General features: G+C 42.9%; 1 protein-coding gene across 10 annotated transcripts in view; it reads left to right on the top strand.

Annotated features, from left to right (window-relative positions):
* The window catches only part of eps15l1a (epidermal growth factor receptor pathway substrate 15-like 1a), a 332219-nt gene that overhangs the window by 307075 nt on the left and 2852 nt on the right, over positions 1-22292 (top strand). Inside the window, exon 24 of one of the 10 annotated variants that reach the window (XR_010957886.1) lies at positions 737-930. The exons of the other annotated variants lie outside the window; for them this stretch is intronic. The gene's annotated coding sequence lies outside the window, so the exon portion shown is untranslated. The remainder of the gene's footprint in view (positions 1-736; positions 931-22292) is intronic. 10 annotated transcript variants of the gene reach the window in all.

Here is a 22292-nt window from a genome sequence, read left to right on the forward strand (position 1 = left end):
TGTCTTTGGCTGTGATGCCTTCCGTGGTCAAATAGCCTGCCAATGCTTGCTGTCTAGATTCAGACATGAAGCATGGGCACTTGGCCCAGATACTGAAGGACTGCCTGTGGCAACTTGCCTCAGCAAGATTGATTTCCTTCACCAGAAGGAGATAATATGAGAGGGGAAGAAAAATACAAAATTACGAGTGGTGTGCATCATGTGAGTGCAGTTGCATTCACATTCTCTGCAGGGTTAACACTGAAAAGCCCTTTTCAACCCGTAAATGGGTTACTGCCTGCGTTAAATTAATGTCGATCGCCGATCAGCTAACATAGCATGGACCAGGGATCAAACCTGGGGCCTTTCTCGTTTATATGGCTCAGCTACTCACAGAATAAACTAGCTGAGACATGAGAGTCTGATACCTGTGTTCTGTGCACACTATAGCTGTATGTGCTGATACTTTTGTCTTGTTGTGAGTTCGTGCATCACATGCACACTATAGTTCTCAGATGCACTCTGCCAAGGGACGCAGTTTTGATTTTGATTTTATTCATCACTGTTCTGCAGTTGCCTGTTTTTTTTCTTTCTCGCTCTCTCACTACACCCCTACAAGTTACATTATCCAACCCTTCACATCCCCCGTGTATGTACTAATTTTCTGTTCTGAGTTTGTGCTATTTGCTTCTTTGGGATTGTGCCATATTTGACATCTTTGATATCTAAATCAGCTGAAATGTTTTGCTGTTTATAGGGATAATTGAAGAGAGGGGTACAGACTTTGACTGTTATTGCACATCAGGGGGAAAAATCGCTGGTGTTTTCAAAATATTTCTTGCTGCATATTCTGTCCCTGAAGAGGCGCAGTTGCTGGAAGGGATACAGCTTTTGGGAATACATGTTTGTGAGGATGAGTGAGTTCTGATCTGACAGACCCACCCTTCAGAGGTATTTTCTGTTTCACACTTCACAATATTTTCATCTGACTTCAGATTTTTTACCCGATTCAGGCAAAGAAAGTGGGGGAGTGGGGAACTTAAAGAAGTAGAAATGTTCTTGCATTTAGACTGGTTCCTGGCAGACATTAATTTGGTTGCGACCCGTACAGAAATCTGTGCCTCTCCTGCAGTTAGTACCGCCGGGGTTCAAAAGGGAAAGTTCGGCAAACCTTTTGAAACTAATTCTGTTTTTAAAAAAATAGTTTCTTCACTTTTGTCTGGACTGTATTAACACCTGATGCCGGAAGTGATTCAGTATGCATAATCCGATTCAGTGGAGAGGGCTTCATCCTAGTTTAGGTCAGTGTGGCACTCTGTGAATGAAAAATGCACAAAATCTGCACTTCACATGGAGCTCGCAACAAATATAAGAGCAACTGCATACTCGATAATGCACAAGGTACTGCTGCAGAGATTCAGCCACACCATAAAAAGCTGCAGCAGGCCATGTTGGTGTTTGAGGTAAGCTCATGCCCGTGATCCTCCACTCAACTGTGCTCTTGATCTCGCACATACTGTCACGGGACGATGCTGAGCGGAGTCCAGGAGCTTCCCCAAAGCTGAAAGAGTAAGACGGGGAGCTGCCTTCTTGCAGTAGCCTGTCCCAGAAGAGCACAGATACGGTCCTGAGAGCAGGTCACCCTGCTCTTTCCCTCAGCAGAGAGGGACACGAGGCAAGGGAAGACCAGGAAAGTGGAAAAGGGAAGCAAAAACAAGGCTGTGAAACAGAAGAACCCAGTTGGTGTTGGGGAGGAAGGACAGTCTGATCTGAACTTGGGTCCCATCTCTACCAGTTGGGGGATGAAGCGATTGAAAGAGTTTTAAAACAAAATCTCGCTCCTTCCTCAGCAGGCGAATGGCATGGTTTTATTTCTCCTTCATTGGACTGGGATGGTGTTTAATTAGTTGTGATTCCTCTCAAACTGTACCGATGCCTGGGTGTAACAACCTTGTTAAATTTGTGCACTTTGCTAGCTAACATTTCTGTTTGAAGAAGTTCTGCAAAGTGCTGGGAAAAAAAAAGTTTTAACATTTTTTTGTCAAAGAAGTTTGTGTATGTTGATATGTAGACCATGTTTTATAGATTAGATAATCTATGTGACACCCGAGTGAGGCATTGAGTAGTGAGACTGGTTATAATTATCACTAGTGACTTGCATTTTAAAATTCCAGCAGCTGATGGGTTTCATATTAAAACCCAGCATCCAGAAATCCAATCCTCCCCTTAAATTCAATTTAACAAAATGTTCTCTTCACGCTAATACTTCCACTGAATGATGCGATGAGTTTGAACAGAGATTCAACCCATGACCTCACCAGAGCAATAATCCCCTGGGATCACAGGGAGCAGCAGAAATTTGGCATGAAAATCCAAAGTATGTCTTCAGAATTTTAAGCATTTTGAACATTATTTTAATAAGTAACCCAGTACTTGTCAAAATTTTAGACGGCTTAGCAATTTTAGTTGGGGATTTAAAACAACACCATTTTCATCCAGTTACTAAATTTTCATGTAATCCTTTTCATAATACTGGAGTAGGACTTCACAATATCTCGGGTAAGTGATTGGGTGCAACACACCATCTTGTGACAATTCCTTCAAATTTCTACACGTACTGCGGATAGTGCAGTTTCTTGCTGCGTACGCTAATCGTCCGCTACAAGTTCCAGGAGTGGGTAAAAATCCCACTTTGAGTGGATCTGAGTAATAGCCGTTCTCATTCCCTAATGTTGCATCAGGGGTTGTACATAGGAACAGAAGGAAGCCATTCACCCCTTGAGCCTTTTCCGCCAACCCATTAGATCATGGCTGATTTGTATCTTAACTGCATCCACCCGTCTTGGTTCTGTAACCCTTAATACCCTTGCCTAACAGAAATCTATCGGATTTGTACAGAATATATAAGCTCCCCCTGCCTGCCTCTAACCATCCATGTTAAGGTGTGTAACAAAGGGCAAAAAGACATTGGTAAGTGTACCTTTATAACATTAAGGATTATGTGACAAATTCAATACACTTCTCCTTTAAGTAAAAGTACTGTCATTAAATTTGCCCATGGATAATGCAGATTTGCTAGCCAATATGTGTTGTTAATTATTGATATAGTGTTTTTAAAACATGGATTTAAAGGAAGAAAATGTATATAAACAGAGACTTTAATTTCAGCCCCTTGAGGACAATGACGTTATACTTGTATTTTTAAAAATTTATATATTTTTGTTTTTGATGTCATATATGTGGAATCAATCTGACTCATTGCTCCCTTTCAAAAGTGCTGAGCTTAAAAAAAATAGCAGTTATAAGTACATTGCCTCTCCCCGACCCTAGGGAGCATGCACCATAAAAGTTGAAATGACATCGAGCAGGGGTGCCCAAACCTTGAGGCACATCCAGCTCTCCAGCCCTTGAAGCCCAAGCTGGTCAGTCCTATTTGGGCTTGTACTTCCTAATCACAGATTTGTCCTGTTTTGAATTTCATGGGGCTGGAGGTTCAGAAAATGCTGCTCCTGGCACTGTTGCCTTATTGGTGAATAAATACTAAATTACAACACCAAGCTCTATTAGTATCAGCAACTTGAGATATATGCAAATTAATGGTAGACGTAGAGAAGATGTTTCCACTTGTGGGGGAGACCAAAACTAGGGGCCATAAACATAAGACAGTCACCAATAAATCCAATAGGGAATTGAGAAACTTCGTTACCCAGAGAGTGGTTAAAATGTGCAACCCACTACCACAAGGAGTAGTTGAGGTGATGAGCATAAATGCATTTAAGGGGATGCTAGATAAACACATGATGGAGAAAGGAATGGAAGGATATGCTGATAGAGTGAGATGAAGGAGGCTCATGTGGAGCATAAACACTGGCATAGACCAGTTGGGCCAAATAGCCTGTTTCTGTGCAGTACATTCTGTATAATAGGAGCACAGATTGAAAGGTCACATGATCCCCTCCTGAGGCTTCCTGGCACACACTTACGTAGCTCATGAAGACAAAAAGTTTGGCTACCTGTTTAATCCTGAGGCAAACAAATTCCAGATATACGCAGTTACTAAGTGTCCACTGTTAGGCCTGACTGTTGTATTAAACTATGTTCGACCTCGTGGTACTGGCAGCTACGTTCCCCATTGCATTTTGGAATTATAATGAAGGCAGCCTTTTCTTCATCCCCTCTGCCCCTCTGAGACAGATCTACCTTTGCTTCACTCCTGCTGCCTTCATTGTCTGCAATCAGTGTGCCAATGTAGCACAGGAAGGAGTGCAGGACAGTTGTGGCAGGAGCTACGTCAGTGAATGTAATCCTCATTAATCCCCTTGGTGTGTTGGTTGAGGGTGCAGTATAATGAGGTAAATTGGGACATGTTAAAATCAGTTCTGCAGAAATGTGTAGTGGTGAGAGGGACTGGCACTCTGGGGTTATAAAAAAGGATGTCAAAAAACACAGGCGCCTTTAAATAGTAAGTGTTGGGCTAGCCATGGGGAGTACAACAACAACTTGCATTTATATAACACCTTTAACGTAGTAAAAATGTCCCAAGGCGCTTCGCAGGAGCATAATCAGACTAAATTTGACATCGAGCCCCATGAGATATTAGGACAGGTAACTAAAAGCTTGGTCGAAGAGGTAGTTTTTAAGGAACGTCTTAAAGGAGGAGAGAAAGGCGGAGAGGTTAAGGGAGGGAATTCCATAGCCTAGGCCTAGGCAGCTGAGAGCACGGCCGCCAGTGGTGGGGTGATGGAAATCGGGGATGCGCAAATGTTCTCAACAAGTTAAAGTTTTAACATTAAATGTGCTGTAATACTCAGTTTTTTTGCTTCTCCTCCGGCCTTTTCCAAATCTGCTGAAGGTCCTGACTATTGCTGGGCTAGTTTACCAAGCATCATGTACCTGCCATTACCTGCCCTGACTGGCCATCAGCAAGTGTGTATTGGTGGGCGGGGGATCTTCTCAGACTAGCTGAATCCTGACCTTATCCAATGCCTGAACACGTACACTTTCTAGCAGGGGTTGATGGATAGCAGTCGGGGCCAGGAAACCTGTGGGTGCTGAGACTAATTGTATTAGATTCACAACCACCCCCACTGAGATCAGCTATCTTTGCACAGATTGATACCACACCAGGGAGTGTATTAGCCCATGGAGCTATCCGTATCTGTTTCCTACCTAAAATACATGACATGTTGCATCAATTTTTTTGTAACTTGATTTTCTACCCTGTTCTCATGCCCCACCAAAAGAAAAGTACTCAAATCTTAAAAGAAGTTACAGATTTTTGAAACTGTCAAATTCTGTTATTCATGATGAAACATTGGGTAAGCTCTCGATGATTGATTACCAGTTTTAATGCAAGTTTTTCAGTTCACACTGTTACATGTGTTTCTAAGTTCTTATGGAGATTTTGGATCTATAATACATGATCCATCGTTGGCCCAGAGAACAGTTTCCACTGGGAAGTATCAAGTCTTTGAATGGAGCATTACAACAATGAAGTAAGGGTTTCCCCAAAGTCCCAGAGCCTGCTAACACACTAATTTTATCCAGGTGAACTTTCCTTCCACTTTTTGTTAATACTTCTGATGGAATTGTTTATATCACCGACAGTTTGGAAACGCTGCAGTTTTTCTGCCATGTAGTACAGAGTACACAAACTTGGAGAATTGGAGGCTCAATTTTTCAGTGAAGAAATTTTACAAAGATAAATCAAGTGAACGTTCACGTTACTTGTTTTTTTTGGAGACACTAACTTATACCCTCCTCTCTCAGCACCCCCTCCCCACCACATGAGCAGGATCTATATACATGATTAGTACATGGAGCACTGTGACTAGTGCAACTATGGTGCTTTGTGCACATCAGGGAGTGACGATATTACAATAACAAGTTGCATTAAATAGCACCTTTTACATAATAAAATGTCGCAAAGCACTTCAGAGGTAGGGAGAAAAGTTAGGGGAGGTAACCAAAGGCATGGTCAAAGAGCAAGCTTTTGAAGGAAGTAGCAAGGCAGATGGGTTAGGGGAGAACATTCCATAGGGTGGGGCCAACGTGGCTGAAGACTTTGCAACTCAAGGTGGAGCGGCAGGTTGGGGGAGGGGTTGCAAACGAGGCCAGATCGGAAAAATGGAGGGCATGCACTGGGCTTACGGTCGCAGAGGTGGGTGGTGAGACCATGGAACAACTTGTAGGTGAGGGAAGGATTTTGAATTTGATGGATGGAGAGGCATTGGAAATTGGCAAGGACAGGGATATTGAGGATTCGGATATAGCACTGGATGGAACACGGACAATGTTAACGGTGGTCAGTGTACTAATAATGTATAGAGATCCTGCTCATGTGGTAGGGGGAGGGCTGACACGAGGGTACAAGTTAGTGCCTCCAAAAAGAGGTGGCGTTTTGGATGAGTTGCAATTCAAGGAGGATGAAACATGACGGGGGCTGCTGAGAGTATTGGAGTAGTCGAGCCTGGAAGTGATAGAGACCTGGTTGAGGGTTTCAGCAGCAGTGGGGCTGAAGTGGAGGGGTCGGTGGAAATAGACAGTCTTGATGGTGGCTGGGATGTGGGGGTTGCAGCTCAGCTCAGGGCCAAGCAGGTTGTGGACTGCCATTCTGTTTGGCTCTGAACTGAGCAGGTGGCAAGAGGACTGTTATTGGGCTAGTGTGTGGAGTTCTTGAGGGAGCCAAGCGGGGTGACTTTGGTCTTGCCATTGTTAAGTTGAAAAGCTGTTGCTCATCCATGACTTGATGTTGGATAAGCAGTTGGACAAAGTGGTGGAGGTGGAGTTGAAGGTAGAAGTTGTCGGCAGCATACATGTGAAAGCTGACCCCGTGCCTACAAATAATATCGCCAAGGGACCGCATGTAGATCAAGAATAGAAGGGGACATAGCCTAAAAATTAGAGCCAGGACTTTCAGGAGTGAAGTTAGGAAACACTTCTACACGTAAAGGGTGGTAGAAGTTTGGAACCCTCTTCCACAACTGGCAGTTGCTGCTAGCTCAATTGTTAATTTTAAATCTGAGATTGATAGATTTTTGTTAACCAAACGTATTATGGGATTGGGCTAAGGCGGGTATATGGAGTTAGGTCACAGATTAGCCATCTCATTGAACAGGCTCTCGAGGGGCTATATGGCCTATTCCTGTTCCTATAAGGGGGCCAAGGGGTACACCCAAAGTGCAGAGTATCTATTGACACCACTGTGTCAGCCAATGAGTTGGAAGCGGGGTGGGACTTATGGAAGGATTCACAGCAAACAGTCTATTTAACAGCAAACAGGAAAGCAAACAAAAGTCTATTACAGAATCTGTTTTAAAAAGAGTCTACGAACTGCATCAAACAGAACTCTGCAACTTCTCCCGATAAAAGCAGGGTGATTTCTCCAGCAAAATGCAGTGAGTGGAGGATAGTTACCCACAAATTATGTGCATAAAATCAGTCCCAGTCACTTATAGCAGTGTGGTCTCCAGGCATGATTGACAGGGGAATTTCTCTATCATATCCATTCTGACTGGGAATAGTGGTGTCACTATATGCAAAGTGACTCTGCAGGGCTGAGAAGAGAAGCTTATGTAGGAGACTATGAGACGACTTGTCACTTTCAATTTTGAGACAGGAGAAACAATTTTTTAAAGAACAAATAGAATTTTAAGATACATAGAACAATGGAATACTAGTCTCCAGGGCTTATAGAGAGGCTTTATAATGTACAGGTCAGGCTGCATTGTGTGTGTTCTAGTTGACATGGATGAATTGAAAAAGGTACAAGGTTAGTCAGGAGCACATAAGTTTAAATTGGTACAAAGTAAATTTTAGAACAGATCAGGATAAACAATCTTTATTCAGTGCAACATTGTTGCACTGAACAAAAAATTGTTGGACTATAACCTGGTGTTGTAAGATTCTTTACAGTGCAACATAGGGAGAGTTCAAAAATACACAAGGATGTTAGGCTGGGGGAGTTGGCATAGAAGTGGTATGGGTTGATGGGCCGATTGTGTTTTTCTTACGGAACAAGTTCACACTGTGGTGATCCAACTTTTTTTCCAACCTGCCTTCCTCCCATTTCACAACCCCCCCCCTCACCTGCTTGCTGTGATCCTTACAAAGTGTTTTCATAGGAGTGCTTCCCTGGTAAACTTTAATTTTGATGAATATGCAGTGAGAACAAAGCTCGATTGCCCGTGCCCCAGTGACTTCACCTATACAAGTAGCTGGAATAAAGGCCACACTGCAATATATGTTACAGAGGGACGTGAGTGTGCCTGTAGGTTGTGAACTTTATCACGTAAAGAGCCATCATTTGTGATGATGTAATCGTTGTGATCATTGTTTTTGCTTTCCATTCTTTGGGTTTGTGTCTGATGCCTATGTGTTGCTGTAGGCCACAGTCGTAGCTATCTGGTGTGGGAAGTCACAATTGGTTGGTACCGTGTGATTAGGCCACATGACCACAGTTTAGTGTGGTAACACACAACGCTGTTCCGTAAGGTTACGATGGTGGCAGTGTACCATGCTATGCTGCAGGTTCAGGTATGTTGCTGCTGGAGGAACGACACCCATTGGGGGAAAGTTTAAAACCAATGAAAAAAACATTTTGAACGTTGGAATGTCTGTAACAGCAACATCTCATGAACAATACAACTTCTGTTCCATTAACAGTAGGTTAGACCCTGACACACGTAGTCAGAGTTTCAGGGACTGCTTTAGTGGACTGTTGTCTTCTTATGGCAAATAGGATGTGTAAGATTTTAAAATAAATGCTTTAATATATAATAGCTTTTGTTGTGATCCAAACAGTCCAGTCCAGACATTTGACTGGGAAGGCGGGGGAGGAGGAACAGGCCGAGTTAAAATCTTCAGGCAATATGTTCCGTTTTGAGTTCATAACATCAATTTGCTCAGAATTCAAGCTAAGCTAATCCCCACCCATCACATCCGACTTTTAAAAAAAATTCTGTTTGCATTTTTAAGAATTTATGTGGTACATGACCTCCCTGTCTTTTCCATGTTCACAGCAATTTTGAAATGGGGGGACAGCGAGGGGACGGAAATGCTCTTTTCACCGAGATATAGAGGCCATATTAAAAAAAAAATTCCCTGCCCCTCCTTTATGGATGATGAGGGTTTTTAACATGTCTCATGTATATTCTGATGTCAGGACTTGCAGTAGAATAGAGTTGATATTTGGTCTTATTCACTCAGCATAAAAGTGCAGCCACCGACTACCTGTACAATCTCATTGTGATTATGACACAAGCTGTCTTTTGCATGGGGGAATGTTTTTTACACTATACAGTGAGGTGGTTAGAGATGCCATTTCTTGGTTGTAAGCTCCCAATAATGGCTGGGAGTGTGGAGCACAATGGAACCTTTTTTTTTGTTACAAACAGTTTTCTGGCAAACTTGACGTTCAGAAGATTAAAAGAGGGAACTTGCATTTCGACAGCAACTTTCACAATCTCAGGACATCCCAAAGTGCTTCACAGCCAATGAAGTACTTTTGAAGAATAGTGACTGTTGTAATGTAGGGAAATGTGGCAGCCACAAACACCAATGAGATAATGACCAGATAATCTTTTATACTGATGTTGGTTGAGGGATAAATATTGGCCAGAACACCAGAGAGAATTCCCCTGCTCTTCTTCGAATAGTGCCATGGGATCTTTTACGTCCACCTGAGAGGGCAGATGGGGCCTTGGTTTAACATCTCATCCGAAAGACGGCACCTCCTACAATGCAGTGAAGGGCCAGCCTAGATTTATGTGCTCAAACCTCTGGAGTGGCCTTGAACCCATGACCTTCTGACTCAGAGATGCGAGTGCTGCCACTGAGCCAAGGCTGACACCTTGAAGAGAATGAAGAGGAGCTGTTCTTCATTTGTGAGCCTGAAGTGCAAGTGTCAGTAAGCTATACAACCACGACAGTCTCACAGCCATTGCCAATCCTGGTCTTATCCAATATCCAAAGACATGCACTTGTGCAGTGGGCACTGGAAAGTATTCAGATTGGGAATCCTCACTGAGTTCTCTCACCCAAAGGCCAGGGAGACTGCTCATTTTTTTTTGTTTGTTGTCCTCCAGATGACCAAGGTGCAACCCTTGCAGTTTTGCATCGGTTCACAGCGCATGTAAAAAAAAACTACATCAATATCGGTACAGTGTTGACATATAGCGTATCTATCACAATCACACCTCCAACCAGCATCATTCATAATTGTACACCACCTCTAAATATAGAAAATGCAACACGCCATCACTATAGACCAGAATCTTATCAAGTTCATTCACAGGCAGTTCTGTTACCCTCATTAGTACGAGTCCCAAGCCATTATAGGTGCATTTGTAGATCAATGTGTTTTAAATGCATTTCTAATCTCTACCAATTTTGAAATATTTTGCTTTTGTATGTAGCTGCCTTTCTTTAGTTTAGCTCTTCGATCAATACACGGTGATTCCTACATTACAACAGTGACTACACTTCAAAAGTACTTTATTGGCTGCAAAGTGCTTTGGGACATCCTGAGGTCGTGAAAGACGCTATATAAATGCAAGCCTTTCTTTATCTTGTGTAATACCTTTGATAATTTTTTTTTGAAAAAATAATTCTTAGGATGTGGGCATCACTGGCAAAGCTGGCATTTATTGCCCATCCCTAGTTGCTCTGAAATAGCGGCTTGATACAAGTGAGGCTACTACAGAGGGCAGTTAAGTGTCAACCACAATGGTGTGCAGCTGGTACGGATGGCAAGTTCCCTTCCCTAAAGGACATTAGTGCGCCAGTTGGGTTTTTACGATAGTCAGTGAGTTTCATGGTCACTTTTACTGATACCAGCTTTTTATTTCCAGATTTTATTTTTAAAACTGAATTCAGATTCTCAAACTGCCATGGTGGGATTTGAACTCTTTGTATGGATTACTAGTCCAGTGACACAACCACTGCACTACTGTACTCTTTTCCTTAATGCATTGTGAATTAAATTTCCCTGTCACACCATATCATTTCTACATATTCCAACATTAGTGTCTCCTTTGACACCAAGGAATTATTTTTGTCTTTGCAATTTTCTCCCTTCCCCGTCTGGCTTGAAGACGTTGGCTGCTTGCTTGGGGCACCGATCCATCTGTACCTCATCCCAGTGGCCGTTCTGCCTGCGTGTGCCTTGACTTTGAGCTGGGAGGGTGGGAGTAGGAGGTTGTGCATCACAGCTGAGCCCAGTCTACAGGAAATTTCAACTTGAATTGTTCTCACACTGTAACGCTCAAAAGTTATCTTTTTTTAAAAACGTTAACATTATTCAAACTGCAAACCTGTAACAGATTTGGGGATTATTATGCACGGTTGTTGCCTCTCGCATGTCAGCTTGGCTCAGTTGGTAGCACACTCACATCTGAGTCAGAAGGTCATGAATTCAAGCCCCACTCCAGGTACTTGAGCATATAATCTAGGCTGACACTCCAGTGCATTACTGAGGGAGTGCTGCATTGTCGGATGAGATGTTAAACTGAGACCCCGTCTGAATGTTCAGCTTGATTAAAAAAGACCAAAGAAGAGCATGGGAGCACTCTGTGACCTGGCCTTCAATTATCCCTCAGCCAACACCACCAAAGAAGGTCACCTAGATCTTGCTGTGTGCAAATTGAGTGCTGCATTTATCTATAAAACAACGGTGACTACATTTCATTGGGACATCCGGAGGATTTGGAAGACTTGATGTAAATGCAAGTTCATTCTTTATTGTAGAGCTCCTACTGTCAGTATAGTGTACGCAGCATTGCTTGTTAAATTGTGAAATCAGTAGTTTCCCATTAATTGCAGTGTGCTTTGTCGGTTTTTTATTTATATAGGACAGTCTGAAATATGGTCTGGGACTTGTAAATTTATAATAAATTTCTTAGCTTAGTTTTGGTTTCCATCAGCACTCCCAAAGTGACCCCAAAACTGACAGATCAAAACTCCTAGAGGAGTCTTAACATTCTCCACTCAACAAGTCATAAAGCATGGATTCTGTAAATATCAATGTATGGTGATGTCTCTATCGCACTGCAGTATTTACTGAGCCTGCATTCTTCACATTTTGACTAGTGTACATCTTGAACTGACCAGCAGAAATACCATTCTTGCTTGTTTGGGGGTGGGGGACATCTAGAACTGACACTGAAGTCGCCCTGTGCAGATTGCAGTAGTGGACCATGTGATGCCAGAAACAGGTCCAGACTGTCCATTCGCCTCTAGGATGTGGATTGTGATTCTGGGATGAGCCTTCTCTCTGCTGGTTGTAAGAGTCCTATGTAAAATGAGTTTGGGTAGTCTCAGTCCAGTTTCTAGATGGGCAGAGGATCCTAGCATGAAATTGAAAAAAGGGCAGGATTGGGTACTAAATATTCTTGGCGACAAGGTGTTCAGGAAAGATGGGGAAGGAAAGAAAGAACGGGTTGGGCAGGGGGGATGTTGGTGACAGTTTTGATTAAGAAGAATATTGCAGTGCTGGAGAAAGAGGATGTCCTGGAGGGGTCAAGGACAGAATCTATTTGGTTAGAGTTAAGAAACAATAGAGGTGCCATTACACTACTGGGTGTATTCTATAGGCCATCAACTGGTGGGAAGGATATAGAGGAGCAAAGTTGCAGGGAAATTACAGAGGTGCAAAAGCTATAGAGTAGTGATAAAGGGGGACTTCAACTATCCTAATATAGACTGGGATAATATAAGGGGCAAAAAGGGGGAGGAATTTTTGAAATGTGTTCAGGATAAGTTTATTGACCAGTATGTTTCTGGCCCAACGAGGAAGGTGGCATTGCTGGACTTGGTTCCAGGAAATGAGGCAGGCCAAGTAGAGCAAGTGTTAGTGGGGGAGCATTTAGGGAGCAGCGATCATAGTACCGTAAGGTTTAGAATAGCGATGGAAAAGGACACTGACCACTCTATAAAGTAAAAATACTCAAATTGGAGGAAGGCCAGTTTCAGTGGGATGAGAACAGATCTGGCCCGGGTAAATTGGAATCAAAGATTGGCAGGCAAAACTGTAATTGAACAGAGGGCGGCCTTAAAAGAGGAGATGGTTCGGGTACATTCCCACGAGGGAGAAAGGTAGGGCAACTAAAGCCAGAGCTCCCTGGATGACAAAAGAGATAGTGAGTAAGAAGAAACTGAAAAAAGGGGCGAATGACAGATGTCAGCCTGATAATACAAGTGAGAATCAGGCAGAATTTAGAAAGTTCAGAGGGGAAGTGAGAAAGGAAATAAGAGGGGCAAAGAGAGAGTATGAGAGTAGACTGGCAGCCAACTTAAAAGGAAATCCAAAAGTCTTCTACAAGCATATGAATAGTAAATGGGTAGTAAGAGGAGGGGTGGTGCTGATTAAGGACCATAAAGGAGATCTACTCATGGAGGCAGAGGGCATGGCTGAGGTACTAAATGAGTACTTTGCATCTGTCTTTACCAAGGGAAAAGATGCTGCCAGAGTCTCAGTAAAAGAAGATCTTAGTTAAGATGCTGGATGGGCTAAAAATTGATAGAGGATGTACTTGAAAGGCTGGCTGTACTTAAAGTAGATAAGTCACCCGGTCCGGATGGGATGCATCCTAGGCAGCTGAGGGAAGTAAGGGTGGAAATTGCTGAGGTACTGGCCATAATCTTCCAGTCATCCTTAGATATGGGGCTGGTGCTAGAGGACTGGAGAATTGCAAATGTTCAAAAAAGGGTGTAAGGATAAACCCAACAACTATAGGCCAGTTAGTTTAACCTCAGTGGTGGGGAAACTTTTAGAAACGATAATCCAGGACAGAATTAACAGTCAATTGGATGAGTATGCATTGAAAGCCAGCATGGATTTGTTAAAGGCAAATCATGTTTAACTAACCTGATAGAGTTTTTTGATGAGGTAACAGAGAGGGTAGATAAGGGCAATGCAGTTGATATTGTGTATATGGACTTTCAAAAGGCATTTGATAAAGTACCGCATGGTAGGCTTGTCATCAAGATTGCGGCCCATGGGTGCAGTAGCAACATGGATACGGAATTGGCTAAGTGACAGGAAACAGAGAGTAGTGGTGAACGGTTGTTTTTCGGACTGGAGGGAGGTGTATAGTGGTGTTCCCCAGGGGTCGGTGCTGGGACCCCTGCTTTTCTTGATAAGGGCACAATTTCAAAATTTGCAGATGACACAAAACTTGAAAGGATAGTGAACAATGAGGAGGATAGTGATAGACTTCAAGAGGATATCGACAGGCTGGTGGTATGGGTGGATACGTGGCAGATGAAATTTAATGCAGAAAAATGTGAAGTGATACATTTCAGTAGGAAGAACGAGCAGAGACAATATAAACTAGAGGGCACAACTCTAAAAGGGGTACAGGATCAGAGAAATCTTGGGGTATATGTGCACAAATCGTTGAAAGTGGCAGGGCAGGTTGAGAAAGCGGTTACAAAAGCATACGGAATCCTGGGCTTTATAAATAGAGGCATAGAGTACAAAAGCAAGGAAGTCATGATGAACCTTTATTAAACACTGGTTTGGCCACAACTGGAGTATTGTGTCCAGTTCTGGGCACTGCACTTTATGAAAGATGTGAAGGCCTTAGAGAGGGTGCAGAAGAGATTTACTAGAATGATTCCAGGGATGAGGGACTTTAGTTACATGGATAGACTGGAGAAGCTGGGGTTGTTCTCCTTGGAACAGAGAAGATTGTGAGGAGATTTGATAGAGGCATTCAAAATCATTAAGGGTCTAGACAGAGTAGATAGAGAGAAACTGCTCCCATTAGTGGAAGGGTCAAGAACCAGAGGGCATAGATTTAAGGTGATTGGCAAAAGAACCAAAGGTGACATGAGGAAAAGCTTTTTTACACAGCGAGAGGTTAGGATCTGGAATGCACTGCCTGAGGGGGTGGTGGAGGCAGATTCAATCATGGCCTTTAAAAGGGAACTGGATAAGTACTTGAAAGTAAAACATTTGCAGGGCTATGGGGATAGGGCGGGGGAATGGGACTAGCTGGATTGCTCTTGCATAGAGCCGGCGTGGACTCGATGGGCCGAATGGCCTCCTTCCATGTTGTAACCTTTCTATGAAGCACTAATTAGGAGCCACTCGGAGATGGTAAGGAAAGTTGACGTGGAAATGTCATTTAGTTTCAACAGGTAGGTGTTCTGAGGCTGCAATCTAGGCATATTGCAAGGGAGATTAGAGAGCGGGTTAACCTTCATCTGGCTCTGCTATTGCTGATCTTAGAAGTTCTTGCTGCAGAAAGTAGTGAAGTGTTTCATTCCCTAGTATCCCTCATCTCAAGAAGAGTGTGCCTCCTTGGAAGTCAAATGATGATTCTAAAGAGGAATTTCCCAAGTCAGATAGACAAAATCGGTGTGACTGTCTAAACCAATGCTAGATTTCCAGAAGCAGCATTCAGCAGATGCCCTCCGGGGAATTGCTGACTTTGCAGTAGGTTCCAATATGAGCTTATTTTACCACACAGAGAACAAGAGGAGAGAGTTGTGTTGAAATGGTCAGAGCTCCCTCCACAACCATGCAAGTACCGAGAGCAGTTCGATGGAAGATGGGAAGGTAAAATTCAGCCGTAACAGCAGATGGGGAGAGGAATAAAAGCACGTATCTACAGCAAAACTATTGAAAACAGAAGGATTTTATATTGCACCTTATGTCTCGGGATGTCCCAAAGTGTTTCATAGCCAATTTATTTCTTTTTTGAAGGGCAGCCACTGTTATACGGCAGCCAATTTGCGCTCAGCCAGGTCCACAAACAGAAAATGAGATGACTGCCCAGTCGATCTGTTTTTGCTATTGTTTGAGGGTAGAATATTGACCAGAACATCAGGAGAGCTCCCCTTTAAATACTATCGGAACAGGCAGACGGGGCCACGGAACATCCCATCTGAAGGACGGCACCCCCACCAATGCAGTTCTGTGCTGAAATTTCAGCCTAGAGTGTGCTCAAGTCCAAGAGTAGGGCTTGAACCACCACTCTGTGAGTAAGAGGTGAGAATGCTCCCAACTGAGTACTTATAAAATACCCAAAGAGGAGGATCAAAGCAGATGGAAAAAGATCTGATGGTGGGCAGTGTCGTGTTTAACAAGTTAGTTATAAATGGAGACACTTTGACACACCAAGTATGCTGGTAGTCATAGGACATGCATCTAACTCCTGCATCAGCATTGCAACCAGGACTGTCATCTGCACTGACCTTGGTGTCACTCTCAGTGGTATCAGCCCTTTCCTTCAAAGATTTTTGTATTATCCACTTTGTAAATCCGATGGTCTTGAACTTGAACCACTTCCTGGTGGAGATTTTTGGAACTATATCAGCCAAATTGGTCAAGACTGATCTTGAGAGCATGATGATTTCCTTAGTTACCTTGGAGGTAAACCAGAATTGCCTTGGCTTTCATTGAGGCAGAGGTTCAAATATCCTACAAAGTAACCCTGATCAAAATCAATTCAGCCCTTTCCTTGTGGGCATTGGGCAGACCCCTATTGATACAAAATAGTTAGAGGTTTGGGAGGTTGTTCATCTAGGGACCATGACCATGCTGTGCTTAAGCATAATGACACTTGATGAAGTTCACTTGTGGCATAGACACCAGTTCCAGGCCCCCTATTAAAGCAATAATTCTCCAAAATTACGCATGCTTTTGTCTGTCCAGCAAAGCTTCTGGATCTACTCCTGATATCAAAGGGGTGATTTATTTGTTCTCCTGAGTGAAAATATCCCAACTCAAATAAACATCAAATGATTTAAATGGTAGAAGGAAGGCACTTTTGGATAGTGACTTATTGCCAGTACTTCCCCTAGGATTGTTGGATAAACCCATCCATTTTACAGACAAAATGGACCTTATTGTGTCAGGAGACTGGTGGATGGAGACAGGCCAATCACTGGGGACTACAGAAACTTTGGTTTTCCCAGTGCATGTAGAAGGCTCCCTTAGGCCAGGAAATCAGACTTTGCTCCTGCTGCTTTGTTGTACCGAACAAATATGGAGTTTTTGATCTCCATTTGGAAGGAAAATATAATGCCACATAATGCAGGGAGATCAGCTGATAGCTATAGATCTCAGGGATACACTTCAACATTTGGATACAAGGTTCCCACCCAAAATACTTATGTAAAGCACTGATTTGGAGTACTTCCATTTGGTTTTCAAACTTTCCTATGTGGGGTATCCCCTTCAAATATTGACACAACTCCAGGGACGGCCCCCACCCCCCTACTTCTGACCTCTGAAAAACTGTCAGCTATCTAAAGGAAAATAGTACCTTCATTACAGAACACATTTTCATGAGCAACAGAAGCAACGTTTTAAGTACAGAAAAATATAGAATACAGAATTGATGAGATGCTGCTCATAGTGTGTGGACAAACAAAAATCTGATGACCTTGCAGCATCCTGGGATTCCTCTCGCAGACCCCAGTTTGAAAGACTAGTTTGTCTGCACTCCCCCTCAAGTTAAGATGTTACACAGACCTTAGTTCAGCAAGTCCTGATCTCATTAGGACGGTAGTACTTCCTCATTTAGGATCCACCATCCATAGGGTTCAGATTACAAATAGTGTTTGTCATAGTCTTGCTACCATTAGACAGCATTAAAATTAAGCAGGGCACAGAGTTCAGAAACCAACACTACTTGTGGTTTTTGGTGCTAATAACAGCCATATCTGTGATGCAGGATGCCTTCTGAGAGTATTGCAGTGATCACGCAGAGGTCATGAAGATGCACCATTATCCCAAAACTTTGAGATCAACCATGAGATAGCCAGTGACTTAAAATGGTGGTTTTGGTTCCTTTGATAGCTCACTGGATGGATGCACCATCCAGTGTGGTACTGAGAAAAGTCCCAGGTTCAATCCCTGAACTGGGAGGGGGTTCCCATTCCTGATCGTGGTCCGGAAGCCAGGGCAGGAAAATGCATATGTGTGGGCGTTAGGTGAGAAGAGGATCAGGCTCAGCTCTGATGCCCCCTCTCAATACTTTGCTGACACTCACTGACGAGGTTCATACATTGAGGGTGACCACTTGGGCAAGGGTGCAGGTGGCTGTAGCACTGCCCCAGCAACAATTGACACCTTTGTGGGAATGGGTAAAGCAAAACAAAGAAGCTCAAGCAATGTGACTGGTGTGTAAACTACCCACGTAACGTTTAGAATGCCGGCTGAAAGCTATTTGTTCACTCAAGTCAGGATAAAAAGGGCAGCACTCTGGGTCCTGGGTATCTTATTTACAATCTTTAAGGTTTATCAACCACTTGAGGTTTACATAGAGGCTTCCACACCCCGTCACCTGTCTTTAGCAGGAGATTTGAATATTCAAAAAACAACAGACAGGAAAAGACCCACTGGTCCATCCGGCCTGTCCCACACAGTCGCGATCCCTTGTGCATCATAACGCATACACTCCCCACCCAACCCGAAAACCATGTGATCTCCTGGATGAGATGATAAACCAGATAAAAGCCCAAACCCATTAGGAGGGAAATAAATTTGGAAAATTCCTCTCCGACCCCCTAAGGCGATCGATCTAGTCCAGGACACTAACCTGGTTCTGATTAATGATACAGGATACCCACCACTTTTACAAGGAATTCAGAGAATCAGGGTTCACCGCACGAGCCGGCAATCTGTTCCACAGGTCTACTATTCTCTGGGAAAAGAACCACCTCTTGATGTCTAACTTGGTTCTGCCCTTACATAACTTGAGATTGTGACCCCTGGTCCTCCCTAACCAATTCAGTTGGTAAACTTCCAATAGCAACAAGGTTTTGTGAGAGGCAGGTGGAAAATTAAACATTTTGTACGTCCAGAAATGACGCCTTGGGATTTAGATCTTGTTTTTCACAAACTCCTGTCAGCCTCTCTTTGTTTCTCTGCTTTCTTGTCATCTCTCATTTTGTGTTAATATGACCAAGTTCTTTGTGTCAGATTCACCCAGTTTATATTGCATGGCAAATGGGCACTATTGGATCAACTGTAGATGCATAATAGAGTTCAGCCCACCTGCAGCACTTTGCCTCTGCTGACATGGCCTACAAAGGTACAAGTCGCTGCGTATAGTGGCATGTGCGTCACCTCAGCCATATACCCTTATTTTTCTTTTTTCTTTCGGCTGGGTAGTAGCTGAACATTTTTGTTTGGTGTTTTGAACAAGGCGTTTTAACGTTTATGCCGAGATTTGTCTCAAGATATTGTCGCGCTGTAGCCTCATCTGATTTCCTGTTAGAAAAGTAACATTGATTATTTGATAATTACAGAGCCTGAGCATTCCATGTAGATACAGCTAAGGACATGTTGGTAGTACATAGCATTTTAGAACAAAACTTCAGCTGAACTCACCTCACTCAAAGCAGAACCTACTAAAGAAACTTAGGGCTGTAGTCACACTATGGTAATGTTGGGGCCCAGTCTGCAGCGGGTGTCTCTTGATCCTATTTGGAGACTTTTGTTCCACAATATTGTCTTAACCTGACCATTCAAACTGCAACGTGTACTTTGGTGCTACAGAGCTTCCAGCTGGCCCAGTGTTAAGTCGCGTCACTTACTGCACTATTCCCTGTACTGTATTTGGTATAATTTATATCTGGAGATTGAATGAGAATAACATTAATGAACTCCCTGAGAGATGGTTTCCATCATTCTTGTAATGTAGTTTTGTGTAACAAGCGTCCTCCTGCCTTAAGCTATGGTGCGCTTGGAGCTTCCTAATGTGTGTACGTTTAAACTCTGCAGCTTTTGAAAGAATTGAGGTGTAATTGAGAATGGGACCCAACATACAGCAGGGGGAAAAAGACCACATGACCAGTATGGAGCTCTCCTGTCACCACATTCTTAAAGGAGCAGTGGCTCGGTGGTTTCCTGCACCAGCGTGATGGCATATTCATTTGTATGAATGCTAAATGAGCAAGTGCATTCCTATATCTTAACTTTACTTTAACAGTAATTTGTCCTTTCTAATGCCAGTGTAGGGAGCAATATTTATTTCTTAACATAATTAACGTCCAAAACAAAGAAGGGTGAATTAAAATTAGCTCCAGTTATTTCCAGATGAACGAACATCTGATCCAAACAGATTTGCAGTGGGCCAGACTCTTTCCCATTCACTCCCAGTACGTGGACTTGCAACGCATTAAAACCCTTCCTACTCACTCACATTGTACAGAATCCCAGCAGGCCAAGCCCCCTCCCATGCACTTTGATTCTTATGAACTGGCTTCTAATGGGTCAAAATCTGCCCCATTTGTTCCCATTGCATGACATTCCTGACCTAAGTAAATGTTCCCTGGCAATTAGCAGCACCAGTTGCAGTGATTTCAGCACAAAATTTCCCTTAGCAGAATGCTTTTGTTTTTTTTTAAATTAAAGAATTCCTCAAAATACATTTCGAACAATTTTCTTCTTTCTTTACACATGATTGATTGGTTTCTGGAGATGTTAGAAGGATTTGCTGATTGGCTGCTTCGCTCTGTGGTTTATTGAAATCTTGATTGAAATAAAATCTCACTGACCAGTTATGCCTGTGTTTATCAGAACACCACTGTATGATCAAATAGTAAAAGAAGATCTAAAATTATAACACAGTCCTTCTAATACACTTTTGGCAAAGAAAGAATTTGCATTTATATAGACCCTTTATAAATGGCTCGAGATGTTCCAAAGTGCTTTACAGCCAGTGAAGTACACTTGAACTGTAGTCATTGTTGCAATGTAGGAAATGCAGCAGCCATTTTGTGCACAGCAAGGTCCCACAAACAAATTAATGATCAAATAATCTACATTAGTGATGTTGGTTTAGGGATAAATATTGGCCAGGACACCGAGAGAACTGCCCTGCTCCTCTTCGAAATAGTGCCATGGGATCTTTTATATCCACTGAGAGGGCAGATGGGGCCTCGGTTTAACATCTCATCCAAAAGACGTCACCTCCGACAGTGTAGTACTCCTGCACTCCCTAGATTAGTTGCTGAAATTGTCTGGAGTGGGGCTTGAACCCACAACCTTTTGATTCAGAGGCGAGAGTGCTACCACTGAGCCAAAGCTGTCACCTGACTCCTACTGATCACAGGTGTGACGTTTTCTAAAATGTGTACAGTACAGTGTATAATTTGGGATGCAAAAGCCATGTCAGTACAAAGTGGTCACTTGTGCCTGGAAGTTGGCGAATAAGCTTTCAGCTGCTGGTTACTATGATTCCAGGTACTTGTTGAGTTCATCCTTAAGTATCATTGTACAGGTTTATAGATGTACAGTTAATGTTTGAAGTAAAAGCAGAACATGGTGGAAACATTCAGCAGGCCAGGCAGCATCCGTGGAGAGAGAAACAGAGTTAACGTACAGGTCGTTTGAAGGGTTGAACATCCATTGCACTGAACAGTGATTTCTGGAAGCCAACAGCATTTTTGAACTGCAAACACAATTCGTATTTGATGTGGAGCAAAGTTTGATGGCATCAAGCTCTGTTGCCAGGTGACTACTATAAGGGGGATTGATGACACCCTACAGGAGTTAAATGAGCTACAGTGTAGCGGCTGGATTTTAACATAGATATTAGATTAGGACGCATGAAACGGGTCCTATTTTGAATAAAAACCTACAGTTTTTCTTCTCTTTGGACCCAGCTCTTGGTTGTGTGAAGTAGAAGTGTTGGGATTTGAACCCATGGTCTCCTAACCGGCAACTGCTTTAGTCCGCTGTGCCACGTGAAGCTGCTTTTATCAGAGTTTGTCAAAATCATGGGTGCATCTCGAGGATGAGAAAGTTAAGGGATCATTTTAACCCCATCATTACTCATTGCCACACCTAAGTTACACGCGCGATATTGATCACCTATATTCAAACAATCATGTTGCAAGGAGTTCAGAAAAGCTTGGTAAGTACGATTCCAGGACTTAGGGCTGTCAATTATGAAGAGCGATGTAAAGAACTGAACTTGAGAGGACATGATTGCAGAGGTGCAGAACACATTAAAAATGTAACCAGCCTTAAGCAAGAGACTCTCCCACTCTCTCCGGCCTGCAGTACATTGGACATGCTAATTAGAATCTCAGTAAAATGAGTTAACAAGTTCAGTTCTTTACATCGCTCTTCATTTATATAATAAGAAAGGAGGTGGATAAATATCTGGTAGGGGCAGAATTAAAGAGTGAAGGACTAAATATGAGATCTATAGAATGTGTTTAGCCCAGTTGAATGGTGTGAGTTGAAAGAGAATTTGCATTTATATAGTGCATTTCGCGACCTCAAGACATCCCAAAATGCTTCACAGCCAATGAAGAACCTTTTGAAGTGTCGTCACTGTTGTAATGTA

This window comes from Heptranchias perlo, chromosome 29 (assembly GCF_035084215.1).
Source record: "Heptranchias perlo isolate sHepPer1 chromosome 29, sHepPer1.hap1, whole genome shotgun sequence".
In the NCBI taxonomy this organism is placed as follows: domain Eukaryota; kingdom Metazoa; phylum Chordata; class Chondrichthyes; order Hexanchiformes; family Hexanchidae; genus Heptranchias; species Heptranchias perlo.